Source organism: Pteropus alecto, unplaced genomic scaffold (genome assembly GCF_000325575.1).
Source record: "Pteropus alecto unplaced genomic scaffold, ASM32557v1 scaffold34, whole genome shotgun sequence".
In the NCBI taxonomy this organism is placed as follows: Eukaryota; Metazoa; Chordata; class Mammalia; order Chiroptera; family Pteropodidae; genus Pteropus; species Pteropus alecto.
In genome coordinates, this window is record NW_006435763.1 from 5,341,478 (window position 1) to 5,355,496 (window position 14,019).

Below are 14,019 nucleotides of genomic sequence, written 5' to 3' on the forward strand. Positions count from 1 at the left end.
AGAGGATACAAAACTGAAAAGAGCATCAGTGAATCGTGAGCCATCTTCCAGCAGCCTATACCTTACATATAATTGGAGTCCCTAAAGAGAGAGTTGGGGGGGAAATTTTCCAGAAATAATGCCTGAAATGTGTCCAAGTTAGATGATAAATGCGCACATCCAAGAAGCTCAATAAAACTATCGCACAAGAAACGCAAAGCAAACTACACAAAGGCCCATCATAAGCAAATGGCTTCAAACCAGTGATAAAGAGAAAATCTTAAACGCAGACAGAGAAATAAGTTGTGTTATATTCTAAGTAGCAAAGATAAAAAATGACAACAGATTTCTGATCAGAAATAATGCAGTTTGGATGACCCTGGAGCTCCATCATTCAAGACCCGGAAGGAAAAGAAAGTGGCCGAAGGAGAGTTTTCCACCTAGTAAAAACATCGTTGAAAGACGAAGATTGAAGAAAGACATTTTAAGATGTGCGACAGGGGAAAATGTAATCACCAGAAGACCCACACTCCGAGAAGTGTCAAAGGAAGACGAGGGAAAATGATACCAGATGGAAATGTGAAAAAAATAGACAGAGGACACACCAGATACAGTATCTGCAAGGGTAAATGCATACGATTGTTTCTTAGTATTTGAATCTCTTGAAAGGATAATTGGCTGTTTACACAAAAGATAATAACAATGTGTGAGATCTGTAATACACGTCAAAGGGTAAGGTGTGACGATAGCACAAATTTTCAAAGGGGAGAAATGGAAGTATACTATAGGAAGTGCACTACCATAAAGTTGTCATATGATGTGTGAAGGCTGTGACTGCACGTAAGGGTAGGCAGTAATAAGAAAAACATGCATTCTCTAAGCTCTAAAGCCAGGACAACATGAAGAAAATAAAGAGTTATACCAAATTAACCCATGAAGGGGATACAATTTAAAAAGTACTTCTGAAATGATGGAGTCAATTCTCCAAAAATCCCTTCCGCCATGAAATCAACAAGAACCTTGGCCACATTTGTCAAAATCAACCCTTTTCAAAACTCTGGAAATTAACCACAAGCTTGCAAAACTATTTCATTCTTCAAGAAGAGTGATGGAATCCCAGTAAGAGCAATGAGGTCCCCAAAGCCTCATCCCTGGAGAGCTGTCACTATGTGATCTGTCTGGCAGTTCCTTAGAAACCCCCGTGCTCAGGGGTCATGTTAAGTCGACTGTGTTGCCGGAGGAACAAGTAGGGAGATGTCTTTCGAGAAGTAAAAATTATTACTGCTGCAAGGTGAATAACGGTTATGCAAGCTCCGGTGGACAGCACAGAGGCTAGAATCAACAACGCTGTACTGTATACTTGAAATTTGCAGAGAGCAGGCTGTAAGGTGGTAAGATCTTTGGTGGTAAGATCTTCTCACCACCAAAAAAAAAGGGTGGGGGCAGGGAAAGAAAACGGTAATGTGTGAGGTGATGGATATGTTAATTAACTTATCGTGGTGATTACCTTATAATTTAAATGTAGATCGAAACATGATGTCATATACCTTAAATATACGCAATTTGTCTTTAGCAATGACATCTCGATAAAGATGAAGAAAATAAGAAGGCCGTTATGATCCACAGTGGGCTCCTCCATAATCACCATAGCTAATTAATCTTGCTCTTATTTTTATAAGCAAGGGTATCCATTTGCCGCCTCCCCTCGCAATTGGACAGTTTCATGCCAACAGATGAGATGATCTAGGTACAATGTACAAATTCCTAGAAAGATACAAACTACAAAAAATGACTCAAGTAGAAAAGTGGTTGCTGGGAAGAGTGAGGAGCGTGGAGTGACTGTATAATAGGCATAGGGTTTCTTTGGGGGATGATGAAAATCTTCTAGAATTGTGTAGTAATGATGGAACGAGTCTGGATTTACTAAAACCCACTGAGTCATACACTATAAAAGGCTGAGTTTTGTGGTATGTGAATTATATCTCAATAAATCTGTTTTTTTTTTAAATGAAATCATAAAAAATAGTCCAACAGAAGAAACAGAAAAGAAAGAAATGGATCTAATAAAAAACAAACAGCAAGATGATAGACATGAACCGGACTATATTAATAATCACATTCAATTTAGATGGTCTAAACATCCTTATTAAAGGCAAGAGGGCCAGTCTGGATTTATTTTTTTAAAGCAAGATCTAGCTATATGCTGGAAAAAAAAAATCTTTAAACTTAAATACACAAATAGATGAAATATAAGAAGATAAAAAAGATATATCATGCTAATACTACTTTTATAAGAAGCTGGAACAGTTAAATTAATACCAGAGAAGATAGATTGCAGAGCAAAGAATAAAGAAGTTTGCTTCATAATAATGAAGGGGTCAGTTACTCCAGAAGATACACATGCTTCCATGCCAAATAACAGCCCTTGAAAAGACACAAAATGAAAATGGAGAAATGCAAAGAGAAATAAACAGAACTGTCAAATTCCTCTCTCGATGACTGACACGACGAGCAAATGGAAAATCAGCAAGGACACGGAAGACTTGAATAGCGTCGGACTCACTTTACTGAAATAACATTTGTATGAGATTGCACCCAACAGTGGCAGGACACACACGATCTTCTCCGTGTGTTTTGAATGTCCACACGGAACGGTTCACCACATAAACTATATCCTAGACCTAAATACAAGTTCCAGTAGAGTTAAAAGAGTCAAGTCATTCAAAATAGGTTTACTAGCTATAATGGAATTAAATTAGAAATCGATAACATCTTTAGACAACTCCAATATTGGGGCACTTAATAGCGTATTTCTAAATAAACCATGGGTGAAAGATGAAATCAATAGGGAAAGTGTTTCGAACTGAATGAAAATGATGATACCACGTTTGAAAAGGTGTGGAGCGTTGTGAAGGCGGAGCCTAGGGAAAAATTCATGGCCTTAAATACCTTTACTAGAAAACTATGAAGGTCTCAAATCGACGACCTCAGCTTCCACCTTAAAACAGAAAAGAGAGAGCATGCTAGATTGAAAGCAAGCAGAAGAAAGGATGTAATAAATATCAGAGCAGAGATACAGGAAACAGAAAACAGAAGATTAATAAAACTAAAAGTGATTCTTTGAGAACGTCGATACAATTGGTAAACATCTAACCAGACTGATCTAGAAAGAGCACACGAGTACCAATAGCAGAGAGAAAGCTGACATCATTACAGATTCTCTAGATAGAAGATAATAAGGTGATTCGTATAACGAACAGCTTTATGTCCATAAATTCAACAACTTGGCTGAAATGGACAGATTCTCCCCTGAAAGACACAACCTACAAAAAGCTCACTCAAGATGAAATAGAGAACGTGAAGAAAATGAAATTGTAGCAAAGAACACTCAAGGCTCAGATGGCTTCCCTGGTGAATGCTCCACGTGTTTGAGAAAGAAAGAATGCCAATTCCACAGAAACGTTTCCTAATTTATTGTGTGAGTCCAGCATAACTCTGATGCCCAAACTCATCGAAGACAGGATAAGAAAGAAAGCTACAGGATGAGGTTCTGGTCACCGCCCAGGATCCATTCTGCGTGTAGAATACAGAGGGTTGGTCTGGGTGAAAATTCTATCAGACAGTGCTTCAGAGGGGCCTCGCGGTCAGCCAAATCTATGTTCAAAATGCCTTCTCTGACACTCTACCAGTGGTGTGGTGTTAGACAAGTGAATTCACTTCTCTGAGCCGTTTCTCATCTATAAGTCAACAAGCAACACCTAAGGCTGAGGGTTAGGATGAAGATTAAATTAGATAACACCTTCACAGTGCCCTTACACAATGCCTGGGACTTCATAGGCAGTTCCATAACTATTAACCGTAACAAGATCATATTCGTGCTAACGTAAAGAAGGCTTATGTCTTTTGTGGTATGTGTAAATGTTCACAGAGGTAGTTATGTTTTGATCAATGAAGCCATTTCAAAATTATTGGTTTTCTTTGCATTTAAGAGAAGAATTTAAATCCTCTATAACTACATAACTTATATAACTACAAACACAGGAAGCAGTGGCTATTTTTCTTCTTTTTTTCCCTGGCGTAAGAAGGACAACTTTTTTTTTTTTTTGCTCCAATGTAATGTAAAAATTCCTTTTGCCCATCTATTTTCCTGCTGTCTGAGGACCCGACTTCCACAGCGGTCACTCAGTTCCCTGGTTCAAGCTGAGACAGAGTCCAAAGAAGTCTCATTTGCTGGAATCTGCTGGTTTACCGAAGCCCCTGCAGCTTCCGGCCTTAGCTGAGAAAAAGCTGTTTGGAAGAGAACTTTACGGGTGGGTCTCTGCTCAGAGTCTTGCCCTCTGCATAAAAATAAAATAGCTCTGAGTCCTTATCCCGTTTATCTATGCCTTACACTCAAGTCACCAAGACACCAAAGTACAAAGGATGCAAACCTAAAATGCATTCCCTTTTCCCCACCCGACTGATGGAGATTTACACAAAGAACTGGCACCACGAGCTTCTAGGTCGTTCCCTTGAGCTTTGTGTACGGCTGGCACTTTCCCACACCCACCATCGCCAAACCCTCATCATTCGTAAACAATATTGTAGAAAATGGCTCAGCTCAGAGCTCACAGAGCCCTCTCTTCCCCGCTTCCCCATCATCTAAACCTCGAAAAGGACACACCTCTCCTCTGTGAAAACATGGCAAAGCATTCCGAACGGGCCTGGAGTCCACGCTCACAGGTGCTGTAAGGACAGGCTTCAGTGACCCGTGGCGGGGTCTCCTGCCTCCCCCGCTGTCCCCGGCAGGTTTATTATTCTACCACATGGGTCGGCGACAGGACGGGAGAAAGAAGCCTTGCTGCGTCTGGGGACAGGCTGGACCAAGGGAGCAGACAGCCTGCTCATTGTTTCTGAAGCTTTGGAAGCACAAAGAGCCTGCCTGCTTATTCGTGTGCCTCCGTAAACTGTCCCATTTTTCTGATAAATAGGGTTTCTCACTCCCTGTCCCATGGAGAGGGCCAAGTAAATCTGGAGAGAGAGAGAGACTGAAATTATCAGGATTCTTTTCCCTCCTCTTTTGGGGCTGAGATGGGGTTTCTTACCTATAGCATTATTGATATTTTAAACCAGAGATTCCTTTATTCTGAGCAGGCCATTTTGTGCCCTGTAGGATATTTAGCTCCATCCCAGGCCTCTCTCTACCCACTAGATGCTGGTGGCAGCCCTCCGTCCTTATGACCCAAATGCCTCCAAACATCGCAGACTGTCCCCTGGGGTCAAAGCCTCCTGAATAAGGGCCCTCCCTCATCCCCCAAACCTGTGAAGCTACGATGTATAAGGCAAATGAGGCTTTGCTGCTGTGATTGAGTTAAAGATCTGGAGATGGGGAGATTATCCTGGATTATCCAGGTGTGATCACAGGGTCTTCATAGGGGACCGCAGGAGGCTCGGAGTCCAACAGAAGGCCACGTGACCACGGAGGCAAAGGGAAGGAGAGACAGATTTGAACGTGCTATTTCCTTCGTTGGCATCGAAGACAGAGGAAGCGGGGTCCCGTGGGAGAAGACGTAGGTGGCCTCTGGAAGCTGGGAAGAGCAAGGACACGTTCTTGGAGAAGGAACACAGACCCGCACCCCAGTTCAGCATGCGACCTCCAGATGGGTAATAGATGTGTGGCCGTGTTAAGCCACTGAGTTCGTGATACTTGGTTATAGCACCAGGGGAAACAAACAGGGAACACTCCGGAGAAGCTGAGAGCCCTCAGGGTTCGAGATCAGCTTTGCCACCCAGCGGCTGGGCTGCTCGGCCTGACTGAGTCTCATTTTACTCCTCTGACAATAACCGATGGCTCTGTCTCCCTGCTCTGCCACTTTATGACTTGGAAAACAGCCAGCCAGCTCTAGACAGCTATGCTGGGGTGACGGAGAAAGCGGGGTGTCAACCTTGTCCCTTGAGGTAGGATTAAGAAAAATAAATATCTGGTCATCGTCCCTGGTTCCTGGCACAAAACTTTAAAAGCCTTTGGAATTTTCTGAGTGATGGAACGTTTCACGTTATTCGTAAGGAACCCCTTCAAACCCCACCTGAGTTTACACTGCTGAGGTGACTCCTGGTGGACCCTTGGACAGTTTCAAGGATGGTCTGGCCGTGCCAGAGAGACCAAGCGGTTATAAAGGCTGAGAGCTTCCAGCCTCACACGTGCCCAGACCTCCTGGGAGGTGAGAACAGCCAGGGCCTCACTGAGTTCAAGCACGTGGTCAGTGATTACTCCGTCACGCCCGTGGGACGGAACCTAGGCAAAAAACTCTGGAATTGGAGACTCAAGGAGCTTCCTGGTTGGTGACCATATGTTTGTTGTTGTTGTTGTTGTTGTTGTTTAGGGAGGCAACCCTTGGTTGACCTCATAAATTGCAAAGGACCTTGTCAGCTTACAATCCTTTATATTTTATTTTTTACGCCTACAGCACCCGGTCTTTCTAGGTGGTCTCCCATCCAAGTACTAACCAGGCCCGACCCTGCTTAGCTTCCAAGATCAGATGAGATCGGGCTGGTTCAGGGAGGCATTGCCGTAGTGGTGACCATATTAATGCTGCACAGTCAGGGTGCTGCACCCCAGACTCCATGGGGTCTTGCTCTCAGGACCCTTCCAAATCCTGTCACCTTGTAAATCTCTTCATCTGGCTGTTTATTTGTCGCCGTTATAATAAAGCAACGGTCACCAGTAGAGCGCTTCCTGGATTCCATGAGTCCTTCGAGTAAATGATCGAATCTGAATGCATAGCTAAGTTGGTCAGGCGGAAGTGTGGGTGGCCCCTGGGACCTGGGGCTGACGTCTGAAGTAAAGACACTCTTGTGAGGCTGAGCCCCTAATGTGTGGACTTTAACACTGATCTCAGGTAGTTAGCGTCAGAACTGAATTGAGTTGTCGGGCTCCCGATTGGTGTCAGAAAACTGGTTTATTGGAGTGTAGCCTTTGCCCAGCTTTCCTTGTCTAAGCGAGCAGACTGCTGGGGTTCCCAGCTTTCAGCAGCGAGAGTCTTCTCTCCCTAAATAATATCTTACCCCTAATATATAAATAAATCGAAGCAAATTTCAGGTCATGAATCTCTTCCAAGTCTTCCTACCCTGTACCCCTGAGATAGCTTCTTCGGGGGTCGTCTTCCTCTCCCAAGCAGCTCCAAGGGGAACTGAGGGTAAAGTAAGCATCAGTCTTGGCTGAGTTGGAAATGAGTCCCCTGGGAGCCCAAGGTCAGACCTGTGCAGTCACAGAGCCCAGCTCTTTATGATCAGAAATAAAACAAATCCTGCTCCTCTCTCCTCCCTCAGACAAGGCCTGTCTCTGGTAATATCAGGTTTATAAGAACAGTTTCTCACTTTTATTCATTTGAGAATCGAATTAGCTTTTACATTTGCCTCTGCAGCTTCAAAGAACATCTCCTAGCCATCATTTACTACACTATTAAATCGAGGAGAATCTTGTCAGTACATCTGATAATTTGATTCTGAGGGATGTTTGTGTTGTTGCTAAGCATTTTAGCCAGCAACAATAACGTTGCAAATGTGGCCAGGCCTTTTAACTACCAACTCAAAAGAGATTTCGACAACTTGTAGCACTAATAATAAAGAGACTAGATTACTCTGAAAGTTATTATGTTTCAATAGGTGGAACTAGATTCAATTTAAAGATACTCCCAGCTCTGGCCAAAGTAACATCTTTAGTTTCTCATATGAAACCAGGTAAAAAATCTGATGTCGGAGCAGTGAGAAATTTTCATGTCCCAGCATATTAAGTAGGTTTAGGATTGTCAGTGGAAAGTGTGACCTGCCAAAAGTTGTAGAGAACATAGAGTTTCTACCAAAGAGACTGAGGTTCAAACCCCAGCTCTAATACTAGAGCAAAGTACATATTCCTTAGTACTTTTACATTCTCCTGTAAAATAAAGAAAATTCATGATAATAATAATAATAATATCATAATAACAAGAACAACAACAATTTTTAAATAATAATAACAGAATTTGAAGAGATTAATTTAGATCAGAATTTCTCAACTTTACTTAGCTCATTGACATTTGGGGCTGGACCACTCCTTGTGGGCCTGTCCTGTGGATTATGGGATGTTTAGCAGAATCCCTGGCCTCTGCCCACTAGATGCCAGTAGCAAACCCCTTCCAGAGAGACAGTCAAAATTGTGGGCATCACCAATTGTGGGCATCACCAATTGTGCCCAGGGGCGAAATCACCCCGATTGAGAGCCACTTGTTTAGATAGTGTTTTCAAAGCTCTTAGATGATGCCTGACTCACAGTAAGGACTCAGCAATTGATAAGTGTGATTAGCATTTGTTTTTAAAAAGCATCTGTGCAGCCTATACGCCTCCCATTGGTACTGGTTGAGTCCTGACCTTGGGTGTCCGCTATACTCGTTCAAGTAGAATTGTCTACGAATCCAGCCCAGGAGAATATCTAAGGAGACGTGAATTCTGGTGGCTTCCATTGTGACCCAACAGCCTGAGTTCTCTGCTCTGCAAACTCTCAATGCAAAAGTCAACATAGTCCCTGTTTTTCTCAGAGCAGGATACTGCATCTCCACGCACAAGTGAGGTTGGCCAACGCAATGTGTCTTTCGTCCATCTATCTACTTGTTTAAAAAACATTTACTGAGCATTCGGGATATAATGAATAAGTGTTGGTTTCCCTCTTCTCGAAGTTGTCATGACAGTGTAGCAGGGAGCAGCAGAGAGGCAAAAGATGATTACGACACAGAACAGCAACAGGAAGAAAGAAAAGAATGTGTCCCCCGATGACGCAACCCGAAATATCAGGGAAAGATCCCTTCGAAGGCCTGAGTTTTCAAAACTTAGGACCTGTTTTTTTTTCTCTCTCTTAAAACTGATTGCAAGGATTGAGCTCTTTGCTTTTTCATGGAGAAAACTCAGGAACAAAAAGAGGGTAACTCTTGTTCAAGGGAACCCAGCGAGTTTGTTCCAGGGTCGAGTTCAAGTTTCTTTACACTATAGGTCTCTCCATAGGAGGCAAGTCAATGCAACAGAGTGAACTGTGCCCACAAAAATATGTTCTCCCCTAGAGAACAATCAAGTGATATCTCAGCGTCTGGGAGGGCATCCTGGTGCGTGCATGTGTGTGTTAGTGTGTGTCTGTTGAGAGATCGGGAAAAATCTGTGTGATATCTGTCTGTCCATTGCGGGATGTTGCAGGGATAATAGATTTCTCAGCAGGAGCCGACATCGGCATGAAGTGGTTGACAAGCGTCTGCGCTCTGTCAGACGGGGCCGAGTGCCTCTTTTGCGGAGGCATCGAAGAGCAGGAGGGAGAGTCTCTGTGGGTTGGAAATGGGTCAGCAGCAGGAGGGGGAGCTTCGCTCCACACCAAACCCAGAAAATGCCACGACCTGACAGACAGTGCTTCTAATTTGTATTTGGTGTTGGAACGAACGAATGCTTAAAGGACGCGGTGAATAAATAAATGAGTGAAACTGGACGTAGTCATCCCCTCCCTCTGTTGATTCCCGGGAGAGGAGAGTAGACTCCACCCATGGTTTTGTCTGTGCAACCTGGATCTTTTTTCCGGGAACTGCCCCTCCGCCTACAGTATCAGTTTGGCTTCCTTTTGGTGGACCATGTTCTCAAATGACCCTTCATCTCCAGCCACTGTTAATCGGTCCAGGTGTAGGCATCTGACCCAGGATGGGCCAATCACGGTAAAGCACTGTGCACTGGAAACAGCTGATTGGCCCACGGAGGGGCACCTGACCCAAGCTCAGCCAATGAGTCCATTCATTAGGGCGTTTGGGCTGGCATTGAGCCAGCGAGCTCAGGATCCCTCAGACGACTTACGTCTTAAACAGAAAACTCGGGAGTTATCAGAGGCCATTTTTTTTTTTTCTTTTTTGGCTGTATAGCCAAACCCATTTCTAGTGAGAGACAAACGCTGTAAGAAAAGGAACAAGAATCACAGTGTGTCAGAATCCGTGGTTTCACAGTTGCTGAGGTCCACCCGCATTTATTTCAGCCCTTTCCTTGGTTCGATGGTTTCATTCTTCATGCGATTCCTCGGCATCCTTATAATTCCACTTTTCCTTAAGCTATTTCGAGTGGCACGTCTGTCCCTTGCAATCCGAAGAGTCCCGGCTAAACACACAGGCCGGGCACCAAGATAAGTTCATTTCCTTTGCATGATTTGTCACTTTGGTAGATGATGACAGGCAGGCACGCACCACCGTGCTGTAAATCATAAACACAAGGTCCTTGGTCTGTAATGAAGCACATTCCCCTTCAAATGCATTCAATACACCTTCATGAGAGTGATAGATCAGAAGTCGCTTCGTAGCAAAAATGCCGATATTACAGAAGCTCCAGCTGGAGAAATCACTGGGGAGGGAAAGAAATGATCTAGCTCTGCTGTTATTCAAATATTTCTATTGCTTGGAGTCCTGGATTTTTTCCTCTATGCTATGAACATTTGTCTCCTCAGCAAATGGAAGAGCCTTTCCAGTAAGCCTGCCCTACGATTTTGAATTAATGCTGCATCGTGGACACGGCAGTTCAAGCCCTAATAGTTTGTGGCAGTGGGGAGGAATCCATGTTCAGGAAGGAGGTAGAATCAGCCTTGACCCACTGCCGAATGCTTTCCCAGGCACTGTCCAAGTGTTATGTATCATTTCCTTCTCACGACCAAACAGGGAACCAAATCGGTCTCCCTATTCTGCAGATGAGGAAACTGAGGCTCAGATTAGTGCAGGCAGTTGTCCCGCTGGCCAGCCGTGGAGCAGGGGGTTTGAGGCTGTATTGGTCTGACTGCACAGCCCGTGTTCTTTCCTGGCTGACATTCTTCAGGGACACCGAGAGACTGCCTGGGAGGGATTCTTGACCGCCCAGAGGTGAAGAGAGTCCCAGTTCATTCACATCAGAATCTTCCTGGACCATGAGCACCTGCAGGCAGAAGGGGTCCAGGCACAGTCTGCAGGACCTACAACGACAAGAAGCTCTTCTTCACTCTTCCCGACATGGGGACTCCGTGCCAGGAACCTAAAGTTTTTATAAAATAACGGAAGAAAATGTTTCAATGCTTTTTGTCTCATAATTCTGGCTGCTGGCTGCTTCTCCCCGGTGTGGCTGATACGGCCATTCTCCCTCCCCACTCAGGCGGGTTCAAAGCCTTGGAAACATTTTGCCAGCTTCTTTCTTTATCCACATTTCTGTTTGGCGCCCCGACAGTGAGATCCAAAGAAAAATGCAAATCTGGACGCCGGTTGCTACGTTTCTTAAAACTCTTTTCTCCCTGGCTTGACCTGACTCTTAGGATACACTCGAAAATCTGGAGCAGGGCTTAGAAGGGCCTCCACGATTAGCCGAGGCTTCTCCTGTCACACCTGTCACCGTCCAGCTTTGCTCTCCCCTCACCCTAAACCAGTCTGTATTTTCCTAGTTCTCTTCCCTCTGAATCTTACTCCCTCCCCTCACCCCGCCCCCGTCACCCTCAGAGGTCCTCCTGTAAAGATATTTTCCTCTGCAAAGTGTTTTCTGACCCCCAAGACCAGGTTAGGTACCCTCTGCCTGCTCTGGGGACACCCGGTGTTTCCCCTTTGTGACACCGCATCCGTAACCGTTTTTCCACGTCCGTCTTCCTGGCGAAGCGGCCCAGCAATGGGCACGTGGGCCGCCATGTGTCCCACAGGAAATGGTATTTGTTGTTTCCTTCCTATTTCTCATCATGCCCAATTTTTTTCATAGAACGCGATTTTTTTCCCCGGGGTCTCCTCCTTCCAGTACTTTCCGTGCTGGATGATCCACTCGACTTCTTAGAACACTGCTTTGAACTGGAGTTCGGAAATGTTCACTGACTTCCTATTGCCGGCCCCCAGCGCCACGGAGTAAAAGTCACAGCTCTTCAGACAGGACCCCGGCTCAGGGGCGCAGCCTCCCTAGGCAGATCCATCCTCTGAGTCCCAGTCCGGCCGGAGATTTCGGTTTCTTTCTTCCTTCTTCTCCCCCTCCGTGTATCTCTCCCACCTTTCCCTCCCTCCCTTCAACCTTCCTTCTTTCTTTCACTCGCTCACTATCTCCATTCTCCCCTTCCATTCATCCCGCAGCGATTTCAGTGATGGCCGCCGGGGCTGTGCTTAGCAACCCCAGCTGCACGAGAGATCCGACTGTTTCTGGAGGTCTGGACCTCAGCTCCTCCATCCCATCCTCTTGGAGATTTCTGTTTCCTTAGAATGGGGTCAGAGCAGGCATCATCATTTGTTTAAAGCTCCCTACATTATTCTAAAGTGCAGTTGAAACCGAGAACCACGCACCTACAGTTCGCCAGGCACTGGATTCGTTTCTTTCTTCACGGAGTCTCTGGCACAGCGGCCGGTGGAGCCGGGTGCTCCTGCCATCAAGTATGTAGAGGCCAGGATGCTGCTTCATTCCCCACAATGCACCAGACAGCACCCCCCACCCCCCCGCAAACATCACACACACACACACACACACACAGAGTAAAGAATTATCTGGCCCAAAATGTCAGTAGAGCCCAGGCTGAGAAGCCTTGCTGTTGAAGAGTCGTTGATGAAACACAAATCACACAAATAAAGGTTTATTTACTCACCCAAATAAGGGCAATGAAGATCAAGATAGGACGACACTGGGTGTGCACCACGGGAGACCTCAACCGGCCCGGCTAGAGGGGCTGGTGTTCCTCCGGTGGGGAGCGGAAGGTCGGGCGTGAAGTAATCACCACAGAGGGGTCAGATGTGAGAAGCATTTCGGGTGGTGACCACAGTGAGTCTGAAGCTTTAGAGAATGCCTATCACAGAGCACATAGGTGGGCTGGAGTGCAGAGAGAGGGGACTGGAGGGGAATTTTAATCGAGATCATCAGGGCCCTAGGAAACTTATTGAGAGACAAGGAGGGTGTCGTTGTCACCAGATTTGCATTGGAAAAAGATCCTTCTAGCTGGCAAGGGGAGATTGGCTTGGAAGGGAGCAAAAGTGGATAGATGTTCCAGGAGTTTGGGTGACACTGGACTGGGGTGGTGATGGCAGAGCTGGGGAGGAATAGGTACACGAGATGTTAAGGGGGAAGCTCGATCTTCTCTAGTTACACCTTGGACTTTTTAGCCTCTAGGTGTTTGATGAAGCCATTAAACCTGGCAATACTCTCTCCCTATCCATCTGAGGCTCTAACCCTTCTTTACTTAAGCCCGAGCCAAATAAATCCCAACTGCTGACCTCAGCCAGTGTCATTGCCTTGGAAATCCCGGGGCGCTCTGTACCTTTGGAAATTGTGATGTCCAATTTGCATACATTGGGTTTATCTCCCTTATAGAAAGGGAAGGTCCTTGACAGCTGAAATCCGTCTTACTCATCTCATGTCCCATACAATTTTCTTGATATGTAGTCCCGGACTGGTGACAAGAAACAGACACCTGCTCAGACTGACTTAAAACACGTTTTCTCGCAAGGGAGGCTGGACTAGAGCAGACGATCCCTCCTAACGCCTGCACAGCACCCACATTCTGGGCACAGAACCCTAAATTTCTCGGAGTAGCGTCTTCCCTTGGCGTTCTTTCCACGAGTCCTCACGGTTCGCGTGGGGCCGATTCCACTCCACAGTGAGTTCCGAGGACAAGGACGGATGGACACGTCGCACCCAGTGTCTGGGTTCTTTGGTGGTTATGTGACCTGAACTATCCAATGAGTACTAACCACCCCGCCCCCCATGTTTGAAAACTTGCTAGGAATGTGGGGGTGCTTCGTCCGTTGCCGTGTGCTAAACCAGAGCTTCTGAGAGCTTTTTGGTGAGCCCACCTGAGAATGAAGCCATCCCAGAGGAAAGCAGACACAAGAGGGGGAGATGGGGGACCCCGATGACACTGTCTGAGCACCTGCCGCCATCTGGGCCTGGACTTGGCCGCTCTGCAAGCCAGTACAGCCCCTTGGTGCCTGAGCAAGTCCGAGTTGCGTTTCTGGCACTTGCAACCAAAGGCACTGTGACTAAAGCAATGGGACATCACTCAGAATCCAAGGGCAGGAATTTGAGCCGTGTCTCCCC

General features: G+C 45.8%; 1 pseudogene; it reads right to left on the reverse strand.

Moving 5' to 3' along the window:
* Positions 1–6,416: 6,416 nt before the first annotated feature.
* On the reverse strand, positions 6,417–6,535 carry LOC112479161 (annotated as a pseudogene).
* Positions 6,536–14,019: the final 7,484 nt, after the last annotated feature.